This window comes from Cetorhinus maximus, chromosome 16 (assembly GCF_964194155.1).
Source record: "Cetorhinus maximus chromosome 16, sCetMax3.hap1.1, whole genome shotgun sequence".
NCBI lineage: Eukaryota > Metazoa > Chordata > Chondrichthyes > Lamniformes > Cetorhinidae > Cetorhinus > Cetorhinus maximus.
This window is the reverse complement of record NC_135894.1, coordinates 96,737,870-96,758,019: the sequence shown is the minus strand read 5'-3', so window position 1 is coordinate 96,758,019 and position 20,150 is coordinate 96,737,870. Positions and strand designations below refer to the sequence as shown.

The 20,150-nt window shown below is 44.5% G+C and overlaps 1 pseudogene across 1 annotated transcript in view; it reads left to right on the top strand.

The window, feature by feature from the left end:
- The window catches only part of LOC144691907 (E3 ubiquitin/ISG15 ligase TRIM25-like), a 32,662-nt pseudogene extending 14,152 nt beyond the window's left edge, over window positions 1–18,510 (top strand). Inside the window, exons 3-7 of the transcript XR_013579229.1 lie at window positions 2,045–2,275; window positions 5,956–5,978; window positions 10,996–11,234; window positions 17,993–18,112; window positions 18,355–18,510. The product of XR_013579229.1 is annotated as an E3 ubiquitin/ISG15 ligase TRIM25-like (transcript). The remainder of the gene's footprint in view (window positions 1–2,044; window positions 2,276–5,955; window positions 5,979–10,995; window positions 11,235–17,992; window positions 18,113–18,354) is intronic.
- The last annotated feature ends 1,640 nt before the right edge of the window (window positions 18,511–20,150 follow it).

Sequence of the window (20,150 nt, the reverse complement as noted above, 5' to 3'; positions counted from 1 at the left end):
AAATCCCTCGTCTCTGGTACCATTCTGGTACATCTCCTCTGCACCCTCTCAAGGACACTCACACCCTTCCTTAAGTGTGGTAACCCCAGAATTGGATTCAATACTCTAGTTGTGGCCTAACCAGAGCTTGATGCAGGTTCAGTATAACCTTGTTGCTTTTGTACTCAGTATGAACCCTAAGATCCCATATGCTTTGCTAACTACTCTATCAGAATGTCCTGCCACCCTCAAAGTTTTATTCACATGAACTACCAGGTCTCTCTGTTTTGCTTTAGAGCTGTGCCAGATAGTCTATGTTGCCTCCCCCTATCCTTTCTGTCAAATACATCACCTCACGTTCTCTGTGCTAAGTTTCACTTGTCTGCTCATTCTACTAGGCTAACTATGTCCTGTTGCATTTCAACAATAGTCGGCATGGGTTTCAAAAGGCAAAGTCTTACTTGATCAACCTTGTTGAATATTTTCAACAGGCAATAGAGAGAATAGACAAGGGTCACTCAGTAGGTGTAATTTATCTAGATTTTCAAAAAACCTTTGGTAAGGCACCACATAATAGATAAACGAATAAGGTCAGAGAATACAGAGTCAGAGGACAAGTAGCAGAATTGATTGCTAGCTGGCTAGCTAGTAGAGAGTGGAGGCAAAGTAGAGATTGCTAGCTAGTAGAGAATGGAGGCAAAGGGTAGTTGTTGAGAGTGAGATAAAGTGGGAAGTGATGCTCCACAAGGATCAGTGCTGGGACCACTGCTGTTCACAATTTAGATTAATGATTTATACTTTGGCACAATTTCTAAAGTTGGAGATAACATCAAATTTAGGAGAACAGTCATTTCGGCGGACTGCAACAAATTACATGAAGATATTAGCAAAATTACAGAATTGACATATAACTGGCAAATTAATTTCAACATAGCCAGATGTGAGATATTACATTCTGGCAAGAAAAATGAGGAGGTTGCATATTAATTAGAAAATAAGAACCTAAATAATGTAGAGGTGCAAAGAGATCTGGGAATACAAATGCACCAATTACAAAAAGTCACGACATACAAAAAAACACCAAGCTCTAGGATTTATTTCTAGAGGGATAGAATTGAAAAGTAAAGAAGCTATGCTGAACTTGTATTGTTAGACCACACTTGAAGTATTGTGTACAATTTTCATACCATAAAAAAAGAAATAGAGGCACTGGAGAGGGTAAAAAAAGGTTTACAAGGATGATACCAAAAATGCATTGAATAGGTATGGAAACTAATAACGAAAGATGAATGGAATATTGCCCTTTAGATGATTAGAATACAAGGTGATAGAACTCCTGCTTCAGATGTAAAATGTCATGATTACACTACTACAAGGCTAGTGGGAGCAATTCTGGACACCAAAATTTAGGAAGGATATATATTAGGTTTGGAGGGTGTGCAGTGTTGATTTCCCAGAATGATACCTGTAATCCAAGGGTTAAATTATGAGGGGAGATTCCACAAACTGGGGTTATATCCCCTGGAATTTAGAAGGTTAAGGTTGATTAGATTGAAGTTGACTAGATGTTAAAGAGAGCAGATAGAGTAGATGGAGTAGATAGAGAGAACCTATTTCCGTTGGTTGGGGAGTCTAGGATATGGTGCGGAGTCTAAAACTTACAGTCAGACCTTTCAGGAGTGAAATTATGAAACACACCTACACTCAAAGTGTGGAGCTCTCTTCTACAAATGGTAATTGATGCTAGATCAATTGTTAATCTTAAATTTGAGTTTGATAGATTTATGTCAATGATGGGCATTAAGAGATACGGGACAAAGGCAGGTAGAAGTTGCAGATCAGCTATGACCTCATGGAATGGTAAATCAAGCTTGTGTGTCTAAATGAGCTTCTCCTGTTCCTATGATCCTATGTTCTATGTTCCTGGACAGAAAAGCTGGGAATATTCCAATCTGTTCCATCCAACTGTGCATAGAAAACAAATTGTCCTATAGCTATACAGTGTCTGTGATCAACAACCTGGTGTAAGAGCATTTTGTAATGAAAGTGTGGGATGGATTTTCAGAAACTCACCAGCAGGCTGAAAGGAAACCTGTTACAGAAATTCTCCGAGAGGAGGAAACAGTTGGAAGAAGATGAACAGTGTGTATGGAGACTGATCGACGAGGAGGAGCTTTGCCAGCTCTCTGAGATTAGGAGATGTTCAGGAACATTACACAAGATGGTGGAACAGCTTAAATTAATAAATGAAGAAGCACAGAAGGTGATGCAGGAGGACTGTATCTCATTTATTCAGGTACACTGAATTTGTTCTCTATTTTTTTTTTCCTGCTCTTCTTCCATTCCTGAAGTCACTGATATTAATGCACTCCGTCCTCAAAGTCAATTCAAACATATGAATGAAAAAAAAATGTCTTTGCTTCACATATTCTCAAATCCTTGGGATATCTCACAAACATTCTGCAAGGTAATAATTATGCCGAACTACTAGTTTGTATGTAGGCCACTGGTGCCCAGACAGGGAAAGGCTTAAATGAGCAGTTAATATGGGATCAGTTTTAATCCTTCCACCTGAGCTTGAAATCAGCAGCAGCCTAGAGGTAGGCAGTAGCATAGTGGTATTGTCACGGGACTATTAATCCAGGGACCCAGGGTAATGCTCTGGGGGACCCAGGTTTGAATTCCACCACCCCAGATGGTGAAATTTGAATTCAATAAAAAATCCAGATTTGTTTCCGATGTTATAAAACTCCATCTGGCGCTAATGACCTTTAGAGAAGGAAATCTGCTGTCCTTACCTGGTCTGGCCTACACGTGACTCCAGCCCCACAGCAATGAGTCCTTGCTCTGAGCAAGGGCAATTAAGGATGGTCTATAAATGGCAATAAATAAATGAAAATGTGCCAGAGGCTATGAATTTGGAAGGTGTTGTTGGAGAAGCCTCAGCTGCAATGAATCTTGTAGATGGTACACACTGCTGCCACTGTGTGTCGGTGGTGGAGGGAATGAATGTTTGTGGATGGGATATGAATCAAGTGGGCTGCTTTGTCCTAGATGGTGTTGGACTTCTTGAGTGTTGTTGGAGCTGCATTCATCCAGGCAAGTGGAGGGTATTCCATCACCCTTCTGATTTGTGCCTTGTAGATGGTGGACAGGCTTTGGGGAGTCAAGAATTGAGTTACTGGTCAAGGAATTCACAGTCTTTGACCTGCTGTTTTAGGCACAGTATTTATATGGCTGGTCTAGTTCAGTTTCTGGTCACTGGTAACCCCCAGGATGTCAATAGTATGAAATTCAGAGATGGTAATCCCATTGAATGTCAAGGGGAGGTAGTTCAATTCTCTCTGGTTAGAGATGGTCATTGCCTGGCACTTGTGAGGTGACATGAATGTTACTTGCCACTTTTCAACCCAAGCCTAAATGTCATCCAGGCCTGACATTTTGACTTATTCAGTGCCTGAAGAATCCAAATGAGACTGAACACTGTACAATCATCAGATAACATCCCTACATCTGATCTTTTGATTGAGAGATTCAATTGAGAGGCAGCTGAAGATGGTTGGTCCTAAGACACTGCTCTGAGGAACTCCTGCAATGATGTCCTGGGGTTGAGCTAATTGGGCTCCAACAACCGCAACCATCTTCTTTTATGCTAAGTATGATTCCAACCAATGGAGAGCTATTCACCTGCTTCCCATTGACTTCAACTTTACTAGAGCACCTTGAAGCAACACTTGGTCAAAAGCTGCTTTGATATAAAGGGCCATCACTGTCACCTCAGGTCTGGAATTCAGCTTTTTTTAAAATCCATGTTTGTGACAAGGCTGTAATATGCTCTGGAGCCAAGTGGCCCTGGCAGAACCTGAACTGAGCGTCGGTGAGCAGGTTATTGGTGAGTAAGTGCTACTTTGATAGCACTGTTGACGACATCTTCCATCACTTTTCTGATGATCAATAGTAGACTGATGAGCAGTAATTGGCTAGAATGAATTTGTCCTGCTTTTTGTGGGCAGGACAAACAGGGCAATTTTCCACTTTTTTGGGTGGATACCATTGTTGTATCTGTACTGGAATAACTCAGCTAGGACCAAGTCTAGTTCTGTAGCACAAGTCTTCAGTACTACCACTGGGATGTTGCCAGGGCCCATAGCCTTTGCTGAATCCTGTGCTATTTCTCGATATTATGTGGAGTGAATCAAATTAGCTGAAGACTGATGTCTATGATGCTGGGGACCTCAGGAGGAGGCCTATTTTTAACTGAGTCAGCAAACCACTGGGGTTATGGGGGCCATTGGCACTAAGCCCAACCCTATTTCAATATGATTCCCTCAACTGCATACTAACCACATTAGGAGTTCAACACTGGCTAGTTATGACAAACAGGGACCCTAACCCTGGAAGGCTGAATTCAATTTTATCTTCCCTGGCAAAGATTTGTAACCTAAATATACACTGTTGTGTTGAAGGAGTTTATAGAGACAGGGAGGGGAAAAGGATGTATGATAATTTTAAATTTGAAGTTTTGAGGAACTGTAACCAATGCAAGCATGGGTAAGGGGTACATGGTACACAATGCTGTATAACAGGCAGGTTGAAAAATCTTGGGTAAACTGAAGTTTGAGGGTGAAGGATGGAAGGTCAGCCAGGAAAAACTGAATCTGGAGATGAGGCATTTCCAGAAAATTTTAGTGGAAGAAGGACGGTGATAGGGATGGGGACAGGCGATGTTACAGAGGTACATATAAGTCTTTGTGTTGGAAGGAAATAGGGATGGAGAAAGCCAGCTTGAGGTCGAAAGGAGCAGAGAAATTGAGACGGCCAATGTCATGCCGAAAGTTCTCAATGAAAAGATCAAAAACAGGTAAGAGGCCAGAGGGAGGGGTCCAGGTGAAGGGAGAATACTGGAGGCGGGTGAAAGAATCCTGAGGTTGAAAACAATCTGGTCCAGCTGGAGACAATGACTGCAGAAGTGGATGGAATCAATAGCCAGGGCATAGAGTTTGTGGAGGGTGCTGAAGACGATAGCATCATTCTTCCCAATGGTTAACTAGAGGAAATGATGGCTCTACCAAGTTGAACAAGCAGTCAGATCATACTGGATAGTTTGAGAGAAGTGCTAGAGAGAGAGATCTGGGTGTTAACTCCATCTAGGTCAGATCTGACTCCCATGCCTGTGAATGATATCCCAAAGGCAGAATGGAGATGAAGAAGAGCAGGACAAGAATGGATCCTTGAGGGAATGCAGAGGTGACAGAGCAGGGAGGGAAAGAAAAACCATCAATTGTAAAAATTCTTTGGCTATGATCAAATAGGGAAGAGTTTTACCAAGCGAGAGGAGTTCAATTCAACTGGACAATGAAGAAGAGATGGTGAAGGAGAATGATGTGGTCACATCACTAGGTAGAGATGTTGAGGAGGTCAAGGAGGAATAATGCACCGCACTCGTCGAGTGTATTGGTCATGACTTTGTTAGAGCTCTTTCAGTGTTGCAGGAGATAACTGATACACAATAGATAAGGCCTGAAAATTACTCTAAATTATAAAAGCAGCTAAAGCTTCAAACAGCAAAAAGTAAATTTAGGACTGATGTTGGGAATTTCTTCTTCTTCAGTGAGAAATGAATACAGGAATTATCGAGCAGAAAACACTTGCATCATTTCAGAACCAATTGGATGCTGTAACTTTTAGGATCTTTCTGATTAAACAAACTAATGTGGGAGGATGGCCTCTCCTGATAACCAGCTTGTGATTTTGTGATGAACAGGGCTGTTGCTGGGGATGAATTATTAACACCTTCTAGCTGCCCCCAGCATCGTTGCTGCTGCCTCATGCCTGACCCCAGAATGTCCCATGGAGAAATGTTCATTGTTCCATCACCCTGACTCATTCTATTGTTCACAACTCTTTCTCTGAATCTCATTCCCTTTTGTTTTATTCGGCTGCGTGCTGATCAATCTTCTCTCCTTTTATCTACAGAATTCAGAGGAGCACCTTTCCAGGTAAGTTTCTTTCAGTCATAATGTAAATGCTGCTGGTGGGAATTTTCGTTAGTATCTGGGAGAAGAGTGAAAGCTTGGGAGACCATGCTGTAAACCATCCCCAATAATGTATTTCAAAATGCTGATCTGATGTGTTGTTAATATAATGCAGGGAGATGTGACTGATGTGGGATTTCAGCTGCCCTTCCCATTTCTCCATAGCTTGCTACCTACAATGAATAAAAGAGAAATTTGCAATGGCTTGATAGAATCATAATTAGTTACGGCACAGAAAGAGGCCATTCTGCCCACCATATCTGTACCATCTCTCTGCAAGAGCAATTACCTAGTGCCACTTACCTGCCTGCTGCCCGTAGCCATGCAAGCTTTTTCTCTTTCCATAATGATCCAATCCTCTTTTGAAAAGAAATAACTTCCATTCAGGGAGCACTTTATTACACCTTCAGAAGATTTCAATGTGGGTCAGTTGATGGTGTTAGGGAATCAGCCCTTTAACCACATAACATAGGTTGAATATTTGGTGCAGCAAGGGGGACTGCTGCATTGTCAGAGGAGCTGTCTTTCAGATCAGATGTCAATGTGAGTAGTGACAGAATCATTCTATTGTGAAATAGAGAAATGATTTAACCCCAAAGCATCCCAGTAATGCCAGTGTCAAAATCAAAAGTACCTGGAAAAACTCAGCAGGTCCAACAGCGTCCTTGGAGAGAAAGACAGAGTTAACGTTTCGAGTCCAGATGACTTCTTCAGAACTAAAGAGAAGTAGTAATGTGGTGAAATATATACTGTTTAAGGGGGGGTTGGACAGATGAAGCTGGATAGAAGGCCAGTGATAGGTGGAGGCAAAGGAGAGGTTGCAAAAGATGTCAAAAACAAAAGGTGGAAGGGGTGTTGATGGTGGTGATAGTGGCTAAAGGAGGTGCTAATGGTGACATTAAGAGTAGAAATCAGGATGAGCAAGTGACAGGTAACCCGAGTGGGGGTGGGGTGGGGGGAGGGGACGATGTGGGAGCAAAGATCAAAATAGGCTAAAAGGGGGGATAAAACAGTGAATGGAAATAAATTTAAAAAATAATAATAGAAATAGGTGGGAAAAATGTATATATAAAAATTTAAACAAACAAAAAATAAATATTTGAAAAAAGGGGGATCAAAAAGGGGTTAGGATGGAGGAGAGCATTCACGATCTGAAGTTGCTGAACTCAATGTTAAGTCTGGAAGGCTGTCAAGTGCCTCATCGGAAGATGAGGTGCTATTCCTCCAGTTTGCGTTGAGCTTCACTGGAACATTGCAGCAGGCCAAGGACAGACGTGTGGGCATGAGAGCAGGGTGGCATGTTAAGATGGCAAGTGACAGGAAGGTCTGGGTCATGCTTGCGGACAGACCAAAGGTGCACCGCGAAGCAGTCTCCTAGTCTGCGTTTGGTCTCTCCAATGTAGAGGAAACCACATTGGGAGCAGCGAATGCAGTAGACTAAATTGAGGGAAGTGCAAGTGAAATGCTGCTTTACTTGAAAGGAGTGTTTGGGCCCTTGGACAGTGAGGAGGGGGGAAGTAGAGGGGCAGGCATTGCACCTTCTGCGATTGCATGGGAAGGTGCCATGGGAGGGGGTTGAGGTGTAGGGGGTGATGGAGGAGTGGACCAGGGTGTCCAGGAGGGAACAGTCCCTATGGAATTCCAACACGGGGGGGTGAAGGGAAGATGTGTTTGGTGGTGGCATCCTGCTGGAGTTGGCGGAAATGGCGGAGGATGATCTTTTGAATGCGGAGGCTGGTGTGGTGATAAGTGAGGACAAGGGGGACCCTATCATGCTTCTGGGAAGGAGAGGAAGGTGTGAAGGCAGAGGTGCAGGAGATGGGTCAGACACAGTTGAGGGCCCTGCCATCCACCGTGGGTGGGAAACCTCAGTTAAGGAAGAAGGAAAACATGTTAGAAGCACTGTTTTGGAAAGTGGAATCATTGGAACAGATGCGACGGAGGCGAAGGAACTGAGAGGTTGAGATGGAGTCCTTACAGGAAGCAGGGTGTGAGGAGTTGTAGTCGGGTTAACTATGGGAGTCGGTGGGCTTGTAATGAATATTGGTGGACAGTCAATCACCAGAAATTGAGACAGAGAGGTCAAGGAGAGGAAGGGAAGTGTCAGTAATGGACCATGTGAAAGTGATGGCGGGGTGGAAATTGGAAGTAAAATTAATAAACTTTTCCGGGTCCAGACGAGAGCATGAAGCAGCACCGAAGTAATCATTGATGTACCGGAGAAAGAGTTGTGAGAGGGGGCCTGAGTAGGACTGGAACAAGGAATGTTCCACATACCCCATAAAGAGACAGGCATAACTGGGGCCCATGCGGGTACCCATAGCCACACCTTTTATTTGGAGGAAGTGAAACAAGTTTAAGGAGAAATTGTCCAGTGAGAGAACAAGTTCAGCCAGACGGAGGAGAGTGGTGGTGGATGAGGATTGTTCGGGCCTCTGTTCGAGGAAGAAGCGGAGAGCCCTCAGACCATCCTGGTGGGGGATAGAGGTGTAGAGGGATTGGACGTCCATGGTGAAGAGGAGGCGGCTGGGGCCAGGGAACTGGAAATTGTTGATATGATGTAGAGCGTCAGAGGAATCGCAGATGTAGGTGGGAAGAGACTGGATAATGGGAGAGAGAACGGAGTCAAGATAAGAAGAAATGAGTTCCATGGGGCAGGAACAGGCTGACACGATCGGTCTTCCGGGACAGTCCTGTTTGTGGATTTTACTGAAGAGGGAGAAGCGGGCTGTGCTGGGTTGGGAGACTATGAGGTTGGAAGGTGTGGGGGGAAGATCTCCAGAGGAGATGAGGTCAGTGAAAGTCCTGGAAACAATAGCTTGATGCTCGGTGGTAGGGTCATGGTCTAAGGGGAGGTAGGAGGAAGTGTCTGCGAGTTGACGCTCAGCCTCTGCGAGGTAGAGGTCAGTGCGCCAGACAACAACAGCACCACCCTTGTCAGCAGATTTGATAGCAAAGTCAGAGTTGGACCTGAGAGAACGGAGTGTGGGAAGTTCAGGAGGGGATAGGTTGGGGTGGGTGAGAGGAGCAGAGAAATTGAGACGACTGATGTCACGCTGACAGTTCTCAATGAAAAGATCAAGAACAGGTAATAGGCCTGAGGGAGGGGTCCAGGTGGAGGGAGAATATCGGAGGCGGGTAAAAGGATCCGTTGAACGGGGAGAGGACTCCTGCCCAAAGAAGTGAGCACGAAGACGAAGGCGGCGGAAGAAGGGTTCAGCATCGTGCTGAGCCTGAAACTCATTGAGGTGAGGGCGTAAGGATATGAAACTGAATCCTTTGCTGAGCACTGAACGTTTAGCATCAGAGAGGGGAAGGTCAGGAGGTATGGTGAATACACGGCTGGGGCTGGGATTAGAAAATGGGATAGGGTAAGAGGGACGGGCAGGGGTGAAGGGTCCTGGATGGGCGTTGTTGTCGATGAGTTGTTGGAGCTTGCGCTCCTTAGCACCTGAAAGAAATAGACAAAGTTTCTTGTTAAGGCCTCGGATGAGATGCAGAATAAAATGAAACTGGGGGCAAGGACAGCTTAGAGATAGGGTGAATTGGTGCTGCTGGAGGGAGAGGTCGAGTGTGTTCATATAGTGGTGCATAGCACTGAGTGTGGATCTCAGGATGCGGCGAGAACAGCAGTCCGAGGAACGTTATATGTCCAGGAGATACCTGTAATCCTGGGTGGATCCGAAACATGAGGGATGGAACTTCAGTTGAAATCCACGTCAGGTAAGTCAGAGACGGAGACAGTCACTGAGGAAGGAAATATGACTGTGAAAGCGAGTTTTAGTAAACATCTTGGCAAACGCCAGGAGGGAAATGGAAAGCAATGAAGGTGAACAGGGCAAAAGAGACAAGCGGAAATCCTGTTGGAGAGAAGAGCAATACTTCTTCAAGGTAGGCATTCCTGGAAGAGAAGTGGCAAAAGACTAAGATAAAAGCAAAATACTGCAGATGCTGGAAATCTGAAACAAAAACAAAAATTGTTAGAAAAACTCAGCAGGTCTGACAGCATCTGTGGAGAGAAAGATAAAGTTAACATCTTGAGTCCAGATGGCTCTTCTTCAGAACTAAAGAGAAGTAGAAATGTGATGAAATATATACTGATTAAGGGTGGGGGGTGGGGTGGGGGGGGGCGGGGGGGGGTGGGTGGGGGTGGGACAGGTGAAGCTGGGTAGAAGGCCAGTGATAGGTGGAGGCAAAGGAGAGGTTGCAAAATATGTCATAAACAAAAGGTCAAAGGGGTGTAGATGGTGGTGATAATGGCTAAAGGAGGTGCTAATGGTGACATTAAGAGTAGAAAGCAGAATGAGCAAGTGACAGATGGCCCTCGTGGGGGTGGCATGGGGGGAAGGGGCAAAATTTTTATATATATTTTTTTCCCACCTATTTCTATTATTATTTAATTTTAATTATTAAAAATTTATTTTCATTCATTGTTTTATCCCCACATTATTTCGATCTTTTCTCCCACACTGTCCCCTCCCCTTTGCCACCCCACACTAGGGCCATCTGTCACTTGCTCATTATGCTTTCTACACTTAATGTCACCATTAGCGCCTCCTTTAGCCAGTATCACCACCATCAACACCCCTTCGACCTTTTGTTTATGACATCTTTTGCAATCTCTCCTTTGCCTCCACCTATCACTGGCCTTCTATCCAGCTTCATCTGTCCCACCCCCCCTTAAACAGTATATATTTCACCACATTTCTACTTCTCTTTAGTTCTGAAGAAGTCATATGGACTCAAAATGTTAACTTTGTTTTTCTCTCCACAGATGCTGTCAGACCTGCTGAGTTTTTCCAGCAATTTTTGTTTTTGCTTATTTGGAGATCATTGTGACTGGAGGGATAGCTGCAGATCTCTGGATTTTGACTTTTTCAGGATGATTTACTGGCCGATTTCAGGAATAGCTTTAGTCATTGCAGTGGTCACCCGTTAACGGTTGAATTTCTATCTGAAACTGTCTTCTCCGTTATTACAGAGTTATTGAGAGTCAGAAAATTACCTACCAGGATACCCCAGAGCTCACCTTGAACCTGTCCAAAGTATCTCAGCTTCTCAAAAAGTGGAAGGAGGAATCTAAGAAGTTCCATTTGGCCATAGAGGAAGTGATAAGAATACATGAATGTGTGAAATCGACGGGCAAGGAAGAACCACCTGATCTAGCGAGTCTGCCCCATACACAGAGCAACCAAGCAAGACCGCTTCTGGTTCAGACAAGTAAGAAAGTGCAGCTTCAATCTAAGAAACTGATTTGTTGAGAATATCAAAGAAAACTTTGAGGAAAATACACGGCAGACACAGCTGCACAGGCTGTGAGGAGTTACAGATAGTCACAGAGCTGAGAACATACTACGTGGAATGAGAAAAAGTGAATTCTGCACATCAAGCCTACTTCCCACACAAATGATTTATAATCTAACTGATCATTACCACTGCTGACTCCATTTAATCTCCTGAATCAATATTCATGATCCCCCACCAATGATAAATGAGTACTTGAATATTCATCTACCCTTGCCGTAATTATTTATCCTTCTTGCTCTGCCTTTTACAGAATCCAGTGTGCTGCCCTCCTTACTGTCAGACACACTGTGAAACAATTGTGTCACACTGAGTGTTTGATCGTCCTGGTTTATTCTTGTGCTTATTACCTTGGTCCTTTGTCATTAGGCTATTCAATTGATTTCTTTAGCTGGGTGTCAGGATATATTACAATCATTTTTTTCATATACGCAGTGAATTATGGTTTCGATAAGCAGACTCACAACTCTTACGAGCTGAAATTTACAACCTTGCATGTCGATGGGCTGACATACCACAGAGTTAACAAAGACAAAGATAATATTAAATTCCAGACACCCAATTGCATTGCCCAATATTCATCAATGCCTGTGTCAAGATGTAGTGAACACTAACTGCAGTAGTCAGGCTAAATCTAGTAGCCATATTTATTTGAAATACTATAATCATACAGAAGCACAGGTAATGAGTAAAATAAAAACAGAAAGATGCTGGAAAATCTCAGCAGGTCTAACAGCAACTGTGGAGAGAAAAACAGAGTTAATGTTTCGAGTCCATATGACTCTTCTTCAAAATAATTTACTTTGAAGCTGAGTCCTAAATACTGTGTTGGCAAGTAGCAGATGATAGGATGAAAGATATAATTGAACAAGTGGGAAATATTTTATGAATGAAGGGAAATCAGCCAGAGGTCCTGCTTCATGTTGTGATCAATGATAGAGTGAGTTAGAATCCAAGCTAAAGGGAAAGACCTCAAGGGTGACAACCTTCATATTAATTCTAGTGCACATGCAAGTTAACATTGAACAATGAGTATCAAGTAAATCTTGACCCTCCTTTTGTCACCCGCATTTAGGAACATCAGATTACAATCTGACAATAATGTAGAAGGTACTAACTAGCACCAGTTTTGCTTGCGCACATAATCCAAGGCATGATTCTTCAGGTTTATACACGCCAATCCTGTAACAGCTGGAACGTAGTGCAATACTGAGGGAAGTAGGTCACCACAGATGAAGTCATACATTGGGGTGCCTTAAGCAGCATTACTTAACAACGTCTCTGACAACACAACTTAAAATATCATAATTTTGTTAAGCACTTGGTCCAATAATATTAAATGACAAGAGCCTAAATTACGATTGACACAATTGTAAATAAAACCTCAGCTTCAGCAATACTTAGTAACAGTGTTGTAAAACCATGTTCATGTTTAACATTACTGTATGGCTCAGCAGAGAACTTGCAGTCTACAAGTTGCTGACACGTTTCCAGCATTTGGCTCTTCCTTTATAATGTGTGCGTTGAATGATCAGCTTCTCTTCTGGGAGTGTTGATGGTGAGCCTCCAGCCAGGGTCACTGTCTGCTCTCTTTGTTGAGCTCTCCTGACCCCGGCTTACCTTTTCCAAATGTTGGGAAGGAATACGGGTCAAATAATATGGAATTAATACAGGAATATTTGGTTAAAAGTTACCATGAATAAACTGACAGTAAAACACATTTTAACAACACTCAAACCTAGCTTGCAAATACATTATGGTTAACTCCCTTCACAACAATGTGAATTCACAGATAAGAAATATACAGGCCTAAATAATGGTATTCTATGGTGCTCGCCATTATATTAGCATGTACAATGCTACCCCAAAAATTAATACCACAATCAGATAAAACAATGCTCGGCATCAAGTCTTATTACTGGACACTGTCCTTTGGCTAAGCAACATTGACCAACATGCTGCAACGTTTTCAAAGGCAGAATTTTGTCCTTGGCGGGGGGGAGGGGGGGTGGGGGGGCTACTCAGCAGGGGTGGGCGGGAAGCCGCCCGCCGCCCGCGATTGGCACCAGACCGCGATTTCACGCTGGTGGGCCAATGGAGGCCCACCCAGCGTGAAACATGAGCAGCAGCGCTGAGCACTGCCTGTGTGGGACGGGGGGAGTGGGGGTGGGTGGGTGGGTGGGTGGAGGAGTGCGAGCCAGGCGAGTGCAACCTTCACGCGTTCGCGCGAAGTGAGCGCTTCATAATCTCCCTGAGGCACTGAGCTGCCATGTCCCATGAGCAGGGACACGTTATTAATGAAAAATTAAAGCTTTTATTTTATATTTATTTGCTTTTGGAAACCTCACCCTGCCCAGGGATGGGGTTTCCAAAAAATGCAAAGGCCGCTTGGCCTTTCCGCCTCAACAGGCCTCTCGATTGTCGGTGGGCATGCTGCCGGCTCCGGCGTGCGCTATCGCGCGACTGCGTGTTGACGTTGGCACGACATCAACGTGCGTATTTCACGTTCGATTGGCCGGGCCCGCCCACAGGGCAAACATTTCTGCCCCAGGAATAAATTCAAAATAACACTTCTAGGGAATGAACGGGCACCCTCATTATGTTAAAAGCAAAAAAAACTGCGGATGCTGGAAATCCAAAACAAAAACAAAAATACCTGGAAAAACTCAGCAGGTCTGGCAGCATCTGCGGAGAGGAACACAGTTAATGTTGCGAGTCCGAATGACTCTTCAACAGAACGAAGAAAAAATGAAAAAGAGGTGAAATATAAACTGGTTTAAGGTGGGGGGGGTGGGACAGGTAGAGCTGGATAGAGGGCCAGTGATAGGTGGAGATAACCAAAAGATGTCATAGACAAAAAGGACAAAGAGGTGATGACGGTGGTGATATTAGCTAAGGAATGTGATAATAGGTGACATTAAGGGTAGAAAGCAGGACGAGCAAGGTACAGATAGCCCTAGTGGGGGTGGGGTAGGGGGAAGGGATTGAAATAGGCTAAAAGGTAGAGATAAAACAATGGATGGAAATACATTAAAAAATAATGGAAATAGGTGGGAAAAGAAAAATATCTATAAATTATTGGAAAAAGGGGGTTCGGAAAGGGGGTGGGGATGGAGGAGAGAGTTCATGATCTAAAGTTGTTGAACTCAATGTTCAGTCCGGAAGGCTGTAAAGTGCCTAGTCGGAAGATGAGGTGCTGTTCCTCCAGTTTGCGTTGAGCTTCACTGGAACATTGCAGCAGGCCAAGGACGGACATGTGGGCATGAGAGCAGAGTGGTGTGTTGAATTGGCAAGTGACAGGGAGGTCTGGGTAATGCTTGCAGTCAGACCGAAGGTGTTCCGTAAAGCAGTCACCCAGTCTGCGTTTGGTCTCTCCAATGTAGAGGAAACCGCATTGGGAGCAACGGATGCAGTAGACTAAATTGAGGGAAGTGCAAGTGGAATGCTGCTTCACATGAAATGAGTGTTTGGGCCCTTGGACAGTGAGGAGGGGGGAAGTAAAGGGGCAGGTGTTGCACCTTCTGCGGTTGCATGGGAAGGTGCCGTGGGAGGGGGTTGAGGTGTAGGGGGTGGTGGGGGAATGGACCAGGGTGTCCCGGAGGGAGCAGTCCCTGCGGAATGCCACCGGGGTGAGTGAAGGGAAGATGTGTTTGGTGGTGGCATCATGCTGGAGTTGGCGGAAATGGCGGAGGATGATCCTTTGAATGCGGAGGCTGGTGGGGTGATAAGTGAGGACAAGGGGGACCCTATCATGGTTCTGGGAGGGAGAGGAAGTTGTGAGGGCGGATGTGCGGGAGATGGGTCGGACACAGTTGAGGACCCTGTCAACCGCTGTGGGTGGAAATCCTCGGTTAAGGAAGAAGGAAGACACGTCAGAGGAACTGTTTTTGAAAGTGGCTTCATCAGAACAGATGCGACGGAGACGAAGGAACTGAGAGAATGGGATGGAGTCCTTACAGGAAGCGGGGTGTGAGGAGCTGTAGTCGAGGTAGCTGTGGGAGTCGGTAGGCTTGTAATGGATATTGGTGGACAGACTATCACCAGAAATTGAGACAGAGAGGTCAAGGAAGGGAAGGGAAGTATCAGAGATGGACCATGTGAAAATGATGGAGGGGTGGAAATTGGAAGCAAAATTAATAAATTTTCCCAGGTCCAGATGTTACGTTAGGCAGTTATTTCACCAGATATAGGATACTAAATGGGGTGGTCTATTATTGATCAAATGAACATCGTCCACATAAAGATTAATTACACAACCCCAAAATTCATTATAAATACTTCAACCCAAACTTAAATCTTCAGATTCATTAGATTTTTGTAGATTGAATTCACACCTTTCTCTGAACCTAGAGAACCTCACATACTGGGGGATTAAGGTAATATTACTTTAATATTTGATGGATATCCTTACTTTCTTTTGAAATGCACATCTGTAACAACTAAAGTCTAAACACAGGATTCTCTTTTAGAAATAAGAAACAGCTAACTTTTCTTTTTGAGATTTAACTAGTGTGCCATTGTTACCTTTTGCGTAACGACCGCAATTGCACACTTTCTTATTATGATAAATTTGTGATGCTTCAAACTTTAATTGTCTCATTTAGACCTCTGTATCAAAAGACTCAAAAATCCAGACTCCAATTTGCTTGTGGTGAGAGAACTTTTACTGAGGAGTTTCACCCAGACCCTTATAATATCGGGGAAATTGCAATCTATTTAAGGAATAGTTGCAAAATGTCTATCAAGGAGAAGGTAATAATTCTGGTTGATTCAATCCTTCATTCAGAGATCAAGCAGGGCTCATAGCCCAGCTTCTTGTCCTTGGGTATGGCTCCCTCTGATTAAAGTTGAGGGGAATTAAACAGATGGTACATTGGACCTTGAATAAACTTCAAGTATTAATAAGGGTTGTAATACACCATAATGTTACTTCTTTAAGTTGGATCCAAGGCCAAGGAATGCACTTTTAACTGCTCCCAGCTGCTGAGCCCTGGCAAAAATGATGTTGTGTTTGTGGACTGGGGCACTGGCATCTCCCAGGTTCCATTGACAGTCTCCCAAGTGCATAGATTTAGAAGGCTCATGTCATGCAGCAGCACACACAGTCTTTTCTGCCCTCAGCTAATATTCAGCTGATAGCCCAGGGTTACAGCATAACCAGTGCAAGTATATATAGAACCATAGAATGGCACTGCACAGAAAGAGGCCATTCAGCCTGTCATATGAACATATGAATTCGGAGCAGGAGTAGGTCACTCGGCACCCTGAGCCTGCTCTGCCGTTCAATGAGATCATGGCTGATCTGATTGTAACTTCAGCTCCACATTCCAGCTTACCCCTAATAACCCTTCACCTCCTTCCTTATCAAGAATCTATTTAGCTCTGCCTTAAATAGATTCAAAGACTCTGCTTCTACTGCCATTTGAGGAAAAGACTTCCAAAGATTCATGACCCTCTGAGAGAAAAAAAATTCTCCTCGCCTCTGTCTTAAATGGGTGACCCCTTATTTTTAAACAGTGACCCCTACTCCTAGATTCTCCCACAAGAGAATCCTCCCTACACCCACCCTGTCAAGATTCCTTAGGATCTTAAAGGTTTCAATCAAGTTGCCTCTTACTATTCCTCTAAACTCCAGTGGATACAAGCCTAGCCTATCCAACCTTTCCTCATAAGACAACCCACCCTTCCAGGCATGAGTCTAGTAAACATCTCTGAACTGTTTCTATTACATTTTTATCCTTCCTTAAATAAGGAGGTCAATACTGTACACAGTACTCCAGATGTGGTCTCACCAATGCCCTGTGTTTCAAGTATAACGACAACTGTACTTCTTGAATGTGTACTCAGTGAGAGCCTTTATTGAACTGATCCTAAGGTGTCTTCCCCCAGAGGTAGAGTGCCTCATGGCAGTTACATGACAATGGCAAGCCAGTTAGTCACTACAGCAGTGCATTTTCAAAACCTAAACGTCCTGTACAACTGAAGCATAGCCTCCCTACTTCTGTATTCAATTCCCTTTGCAGTAAACAATAACATTCTATTAGCTTTCCTAATTACTCGCTGTACCTGCATACTAGCCTTTTGTGATTCATGCACTAGGACACCCAGATCCCTTTGAATCTCAAAGCCCTCGCCCTTTAGATAACAGGCTTCTTTTTCATTCTTCCTGCCAAAATGGACAATTTCACACTTGCCCACATTATACTCCGTTTGCCAGATTTTTTCCCACTCACTTAATCTATCTATGTCCCTACGTAGCTTCCTTATGCCCTCTTCACAGTTTACTTTCCTACCCAACTTTGTGTCATCAGCAAATTTAGCAACCATATCTTTGGTCCCTTCATCCAAGCCATTTATATGAATTGCTAAAAGGTTGAGGGCCACCTGATCCCTGTGGCACACCACTCGTTATATCTTGTCGAGCAGAATAAGACCCATTTATGCCAACCCTTTTGTCGTATCTATTCTGGCTCTCTGCAAGAGCAACTCACATTGTCCCACTGCTCTGCCTTCTCCCTGTAGCCCTGTAATTTTTTTTCTCTGCAGATAATTGTCCAACTTTTTTTTGAAAGCCACAATTGAAATTGCCTCCAGCATGAGCCCTGGTTTTGTAGCTCTGTGTACACAAGCTCTCCATTATCCCCAGCACTCATTATTTTTTTTAAAATTTTTAGCGACATCTGCCATAAGCAGCGCCTTGGAAGAGGCAACACCACCTGAACATTGGGCAGCACCGGTAAAGGACACGACTGCAGAACTGTGTGGTTATGTTCAATCTCAACGGAACTATTCAGGTGGGTAAACTGGAAGCTTGCACACAAGGTCAGCCAATAATAATAAAACATAGGGGCCACTGACAGTGGGATCACATGCCATGGATTTGAGAATTTAGTTTATTGTCCAATGTACCCAAACCGTCTGTTTCACTGTCTGTAGTCCCCATACTGTCTGCAGTCCCCATACTATCTGTGTCACTGCCTCTTGCATCAACACTGTCTGTTGTTCCTAACCTTCTTGTTCTATTCCTTATTTACAGTATTAACTGCCTACAAGTACCAGGGGCTGAAAGAAACCAGGTCCAAGTCTTCTACAATAGCAACATTAGCTCAACAGCCAGAAAAAAACAGATCTGCAAGACAGCAGACAGAAAACGAATGTATTGGAGAGATTTATCAGACGTATCAGAAGGTGAGGTGGTAACACTGAAAGCAAACCACGTGGAGAAAGAATGATTCTATTTTACCTGTTTTACGGCGAGGTTTCATTGGGTAGGATTTTCCCCTCTTCGGGCAGGCCCGGGAGCAGCCTCGAATCAGTCCGCCGGCTGTCATCGGGCCCTGACCCCAGTTAATGGCCAGCCAGCGTGAAGCATGCGCTGAGAAACTCGGCGCTACCTCAGGGAGCTCAAGAATTTTAAAAACAAAATTCAAAACCTTTAAGTTCCAGAAAAAGTGTCCGCAAAGCGGACTCATGCACCTTTACGTGGAGATTATGAAAATCCTGACCAAACATTTTTTTAAAAAAATTATTTACGGAAACCCCATCCCGCCCAAAAAAAGTTTCCTCAAAAACCGAAAGGCCTCCTGGCCGATTTGCCCGCCCGCCAACTGTAACATTGGATGGGCAAGGAAAGAAAATGGGCTAATTAATGGATTAATGGCCGGGTGGGGTGCAGGGCAGCCCGATCTCACTCCAGCTACCCCTTCTCCTCAAGGAGTCAGCCTGAGGCCCTCGGGCTCCCACAGGGAGGAGGATCAGCAGGTACATACCCCAGGGCCATCCACCCAGGTGACTCCGGGAATGTCCACTCCATCCAAACCCCCTCTTCCTGTGACCCCAGAAGCTGCAGTTCACTGCCAAGGACGGTACCACTGCCACACAGCAGAACCCCGAAAGCAGGCTGGGGTCCTCCGGGTCTCGGTCCTCCAGAGGACACCCATCAAGGTCATCACAGACAGGGCATCGCAGTCAGCAGGCTGCCTCCACCTCCGCTGTGGATGTCTGGGGAGCACCAAGACGTAGCGGCAGTGTTAGGTAAGTTAAGAAGAATTAGTTGCACAGCCTGGGCATGGATGTTAATCACTTGTACATAATGTTCACTATTGTTAATAAACTCCGAAGAATGTCTCCCTGTCTATGGCTCCTTGTTCTGATGCGCAGTGTTCGTGTCACTCAGATGTGACACTTTCCTGCACAAGATAAAGGCAGGTGTCTCAGTCCAGGGCCTCTTCCCTTTGCAGTGAGTAACCTTCAGACCAAAGTGATGGTCCGGCCTCACACTCACTGGACACATTACTGATGTCTGCACCTCAATGGTGCTGGTCATTGCTGCCCAAATGTAATGGGCAGGAGTCACTGAGTTCCATCATTCTCTCTGTGTGCTCTTGGCACCTTTAAGGTGGGGCTGGTCCCCATCTCTTCAGCATCTGTGACCAGTGATGCTGTGCTCTTGAAGGGGTCAGGTGCTGAAGGCGGGCAAAGGATTAGATGCTTCTAAAGTTTAATGGCTGTGTCTCTACGATATGACCCTGACCACAGAGCGCAAGCGAGCTGCCCTCAGCCAGACAGGAGTCAGACATTCTCAGGGGCTATGTGAAGATCTATATAATATCCTCATTGCATGTCGTCATCATCCTCCTGCAATCGAGCGACTATTACAGCCTCCACTGCGTCTCCATGACAGAAGTGTTATCACAGACGGTATTCAAGCTGCCAGAAGCCAGACTGGAGTCAAACGTTCACAGATGCAATGGGAGGATCTATGGTGTCTCCTCACTGCATGGCGTCATCATCCTCCACAAATCTAGTAGCTGTGAGGGCCTCTCGAGTGTG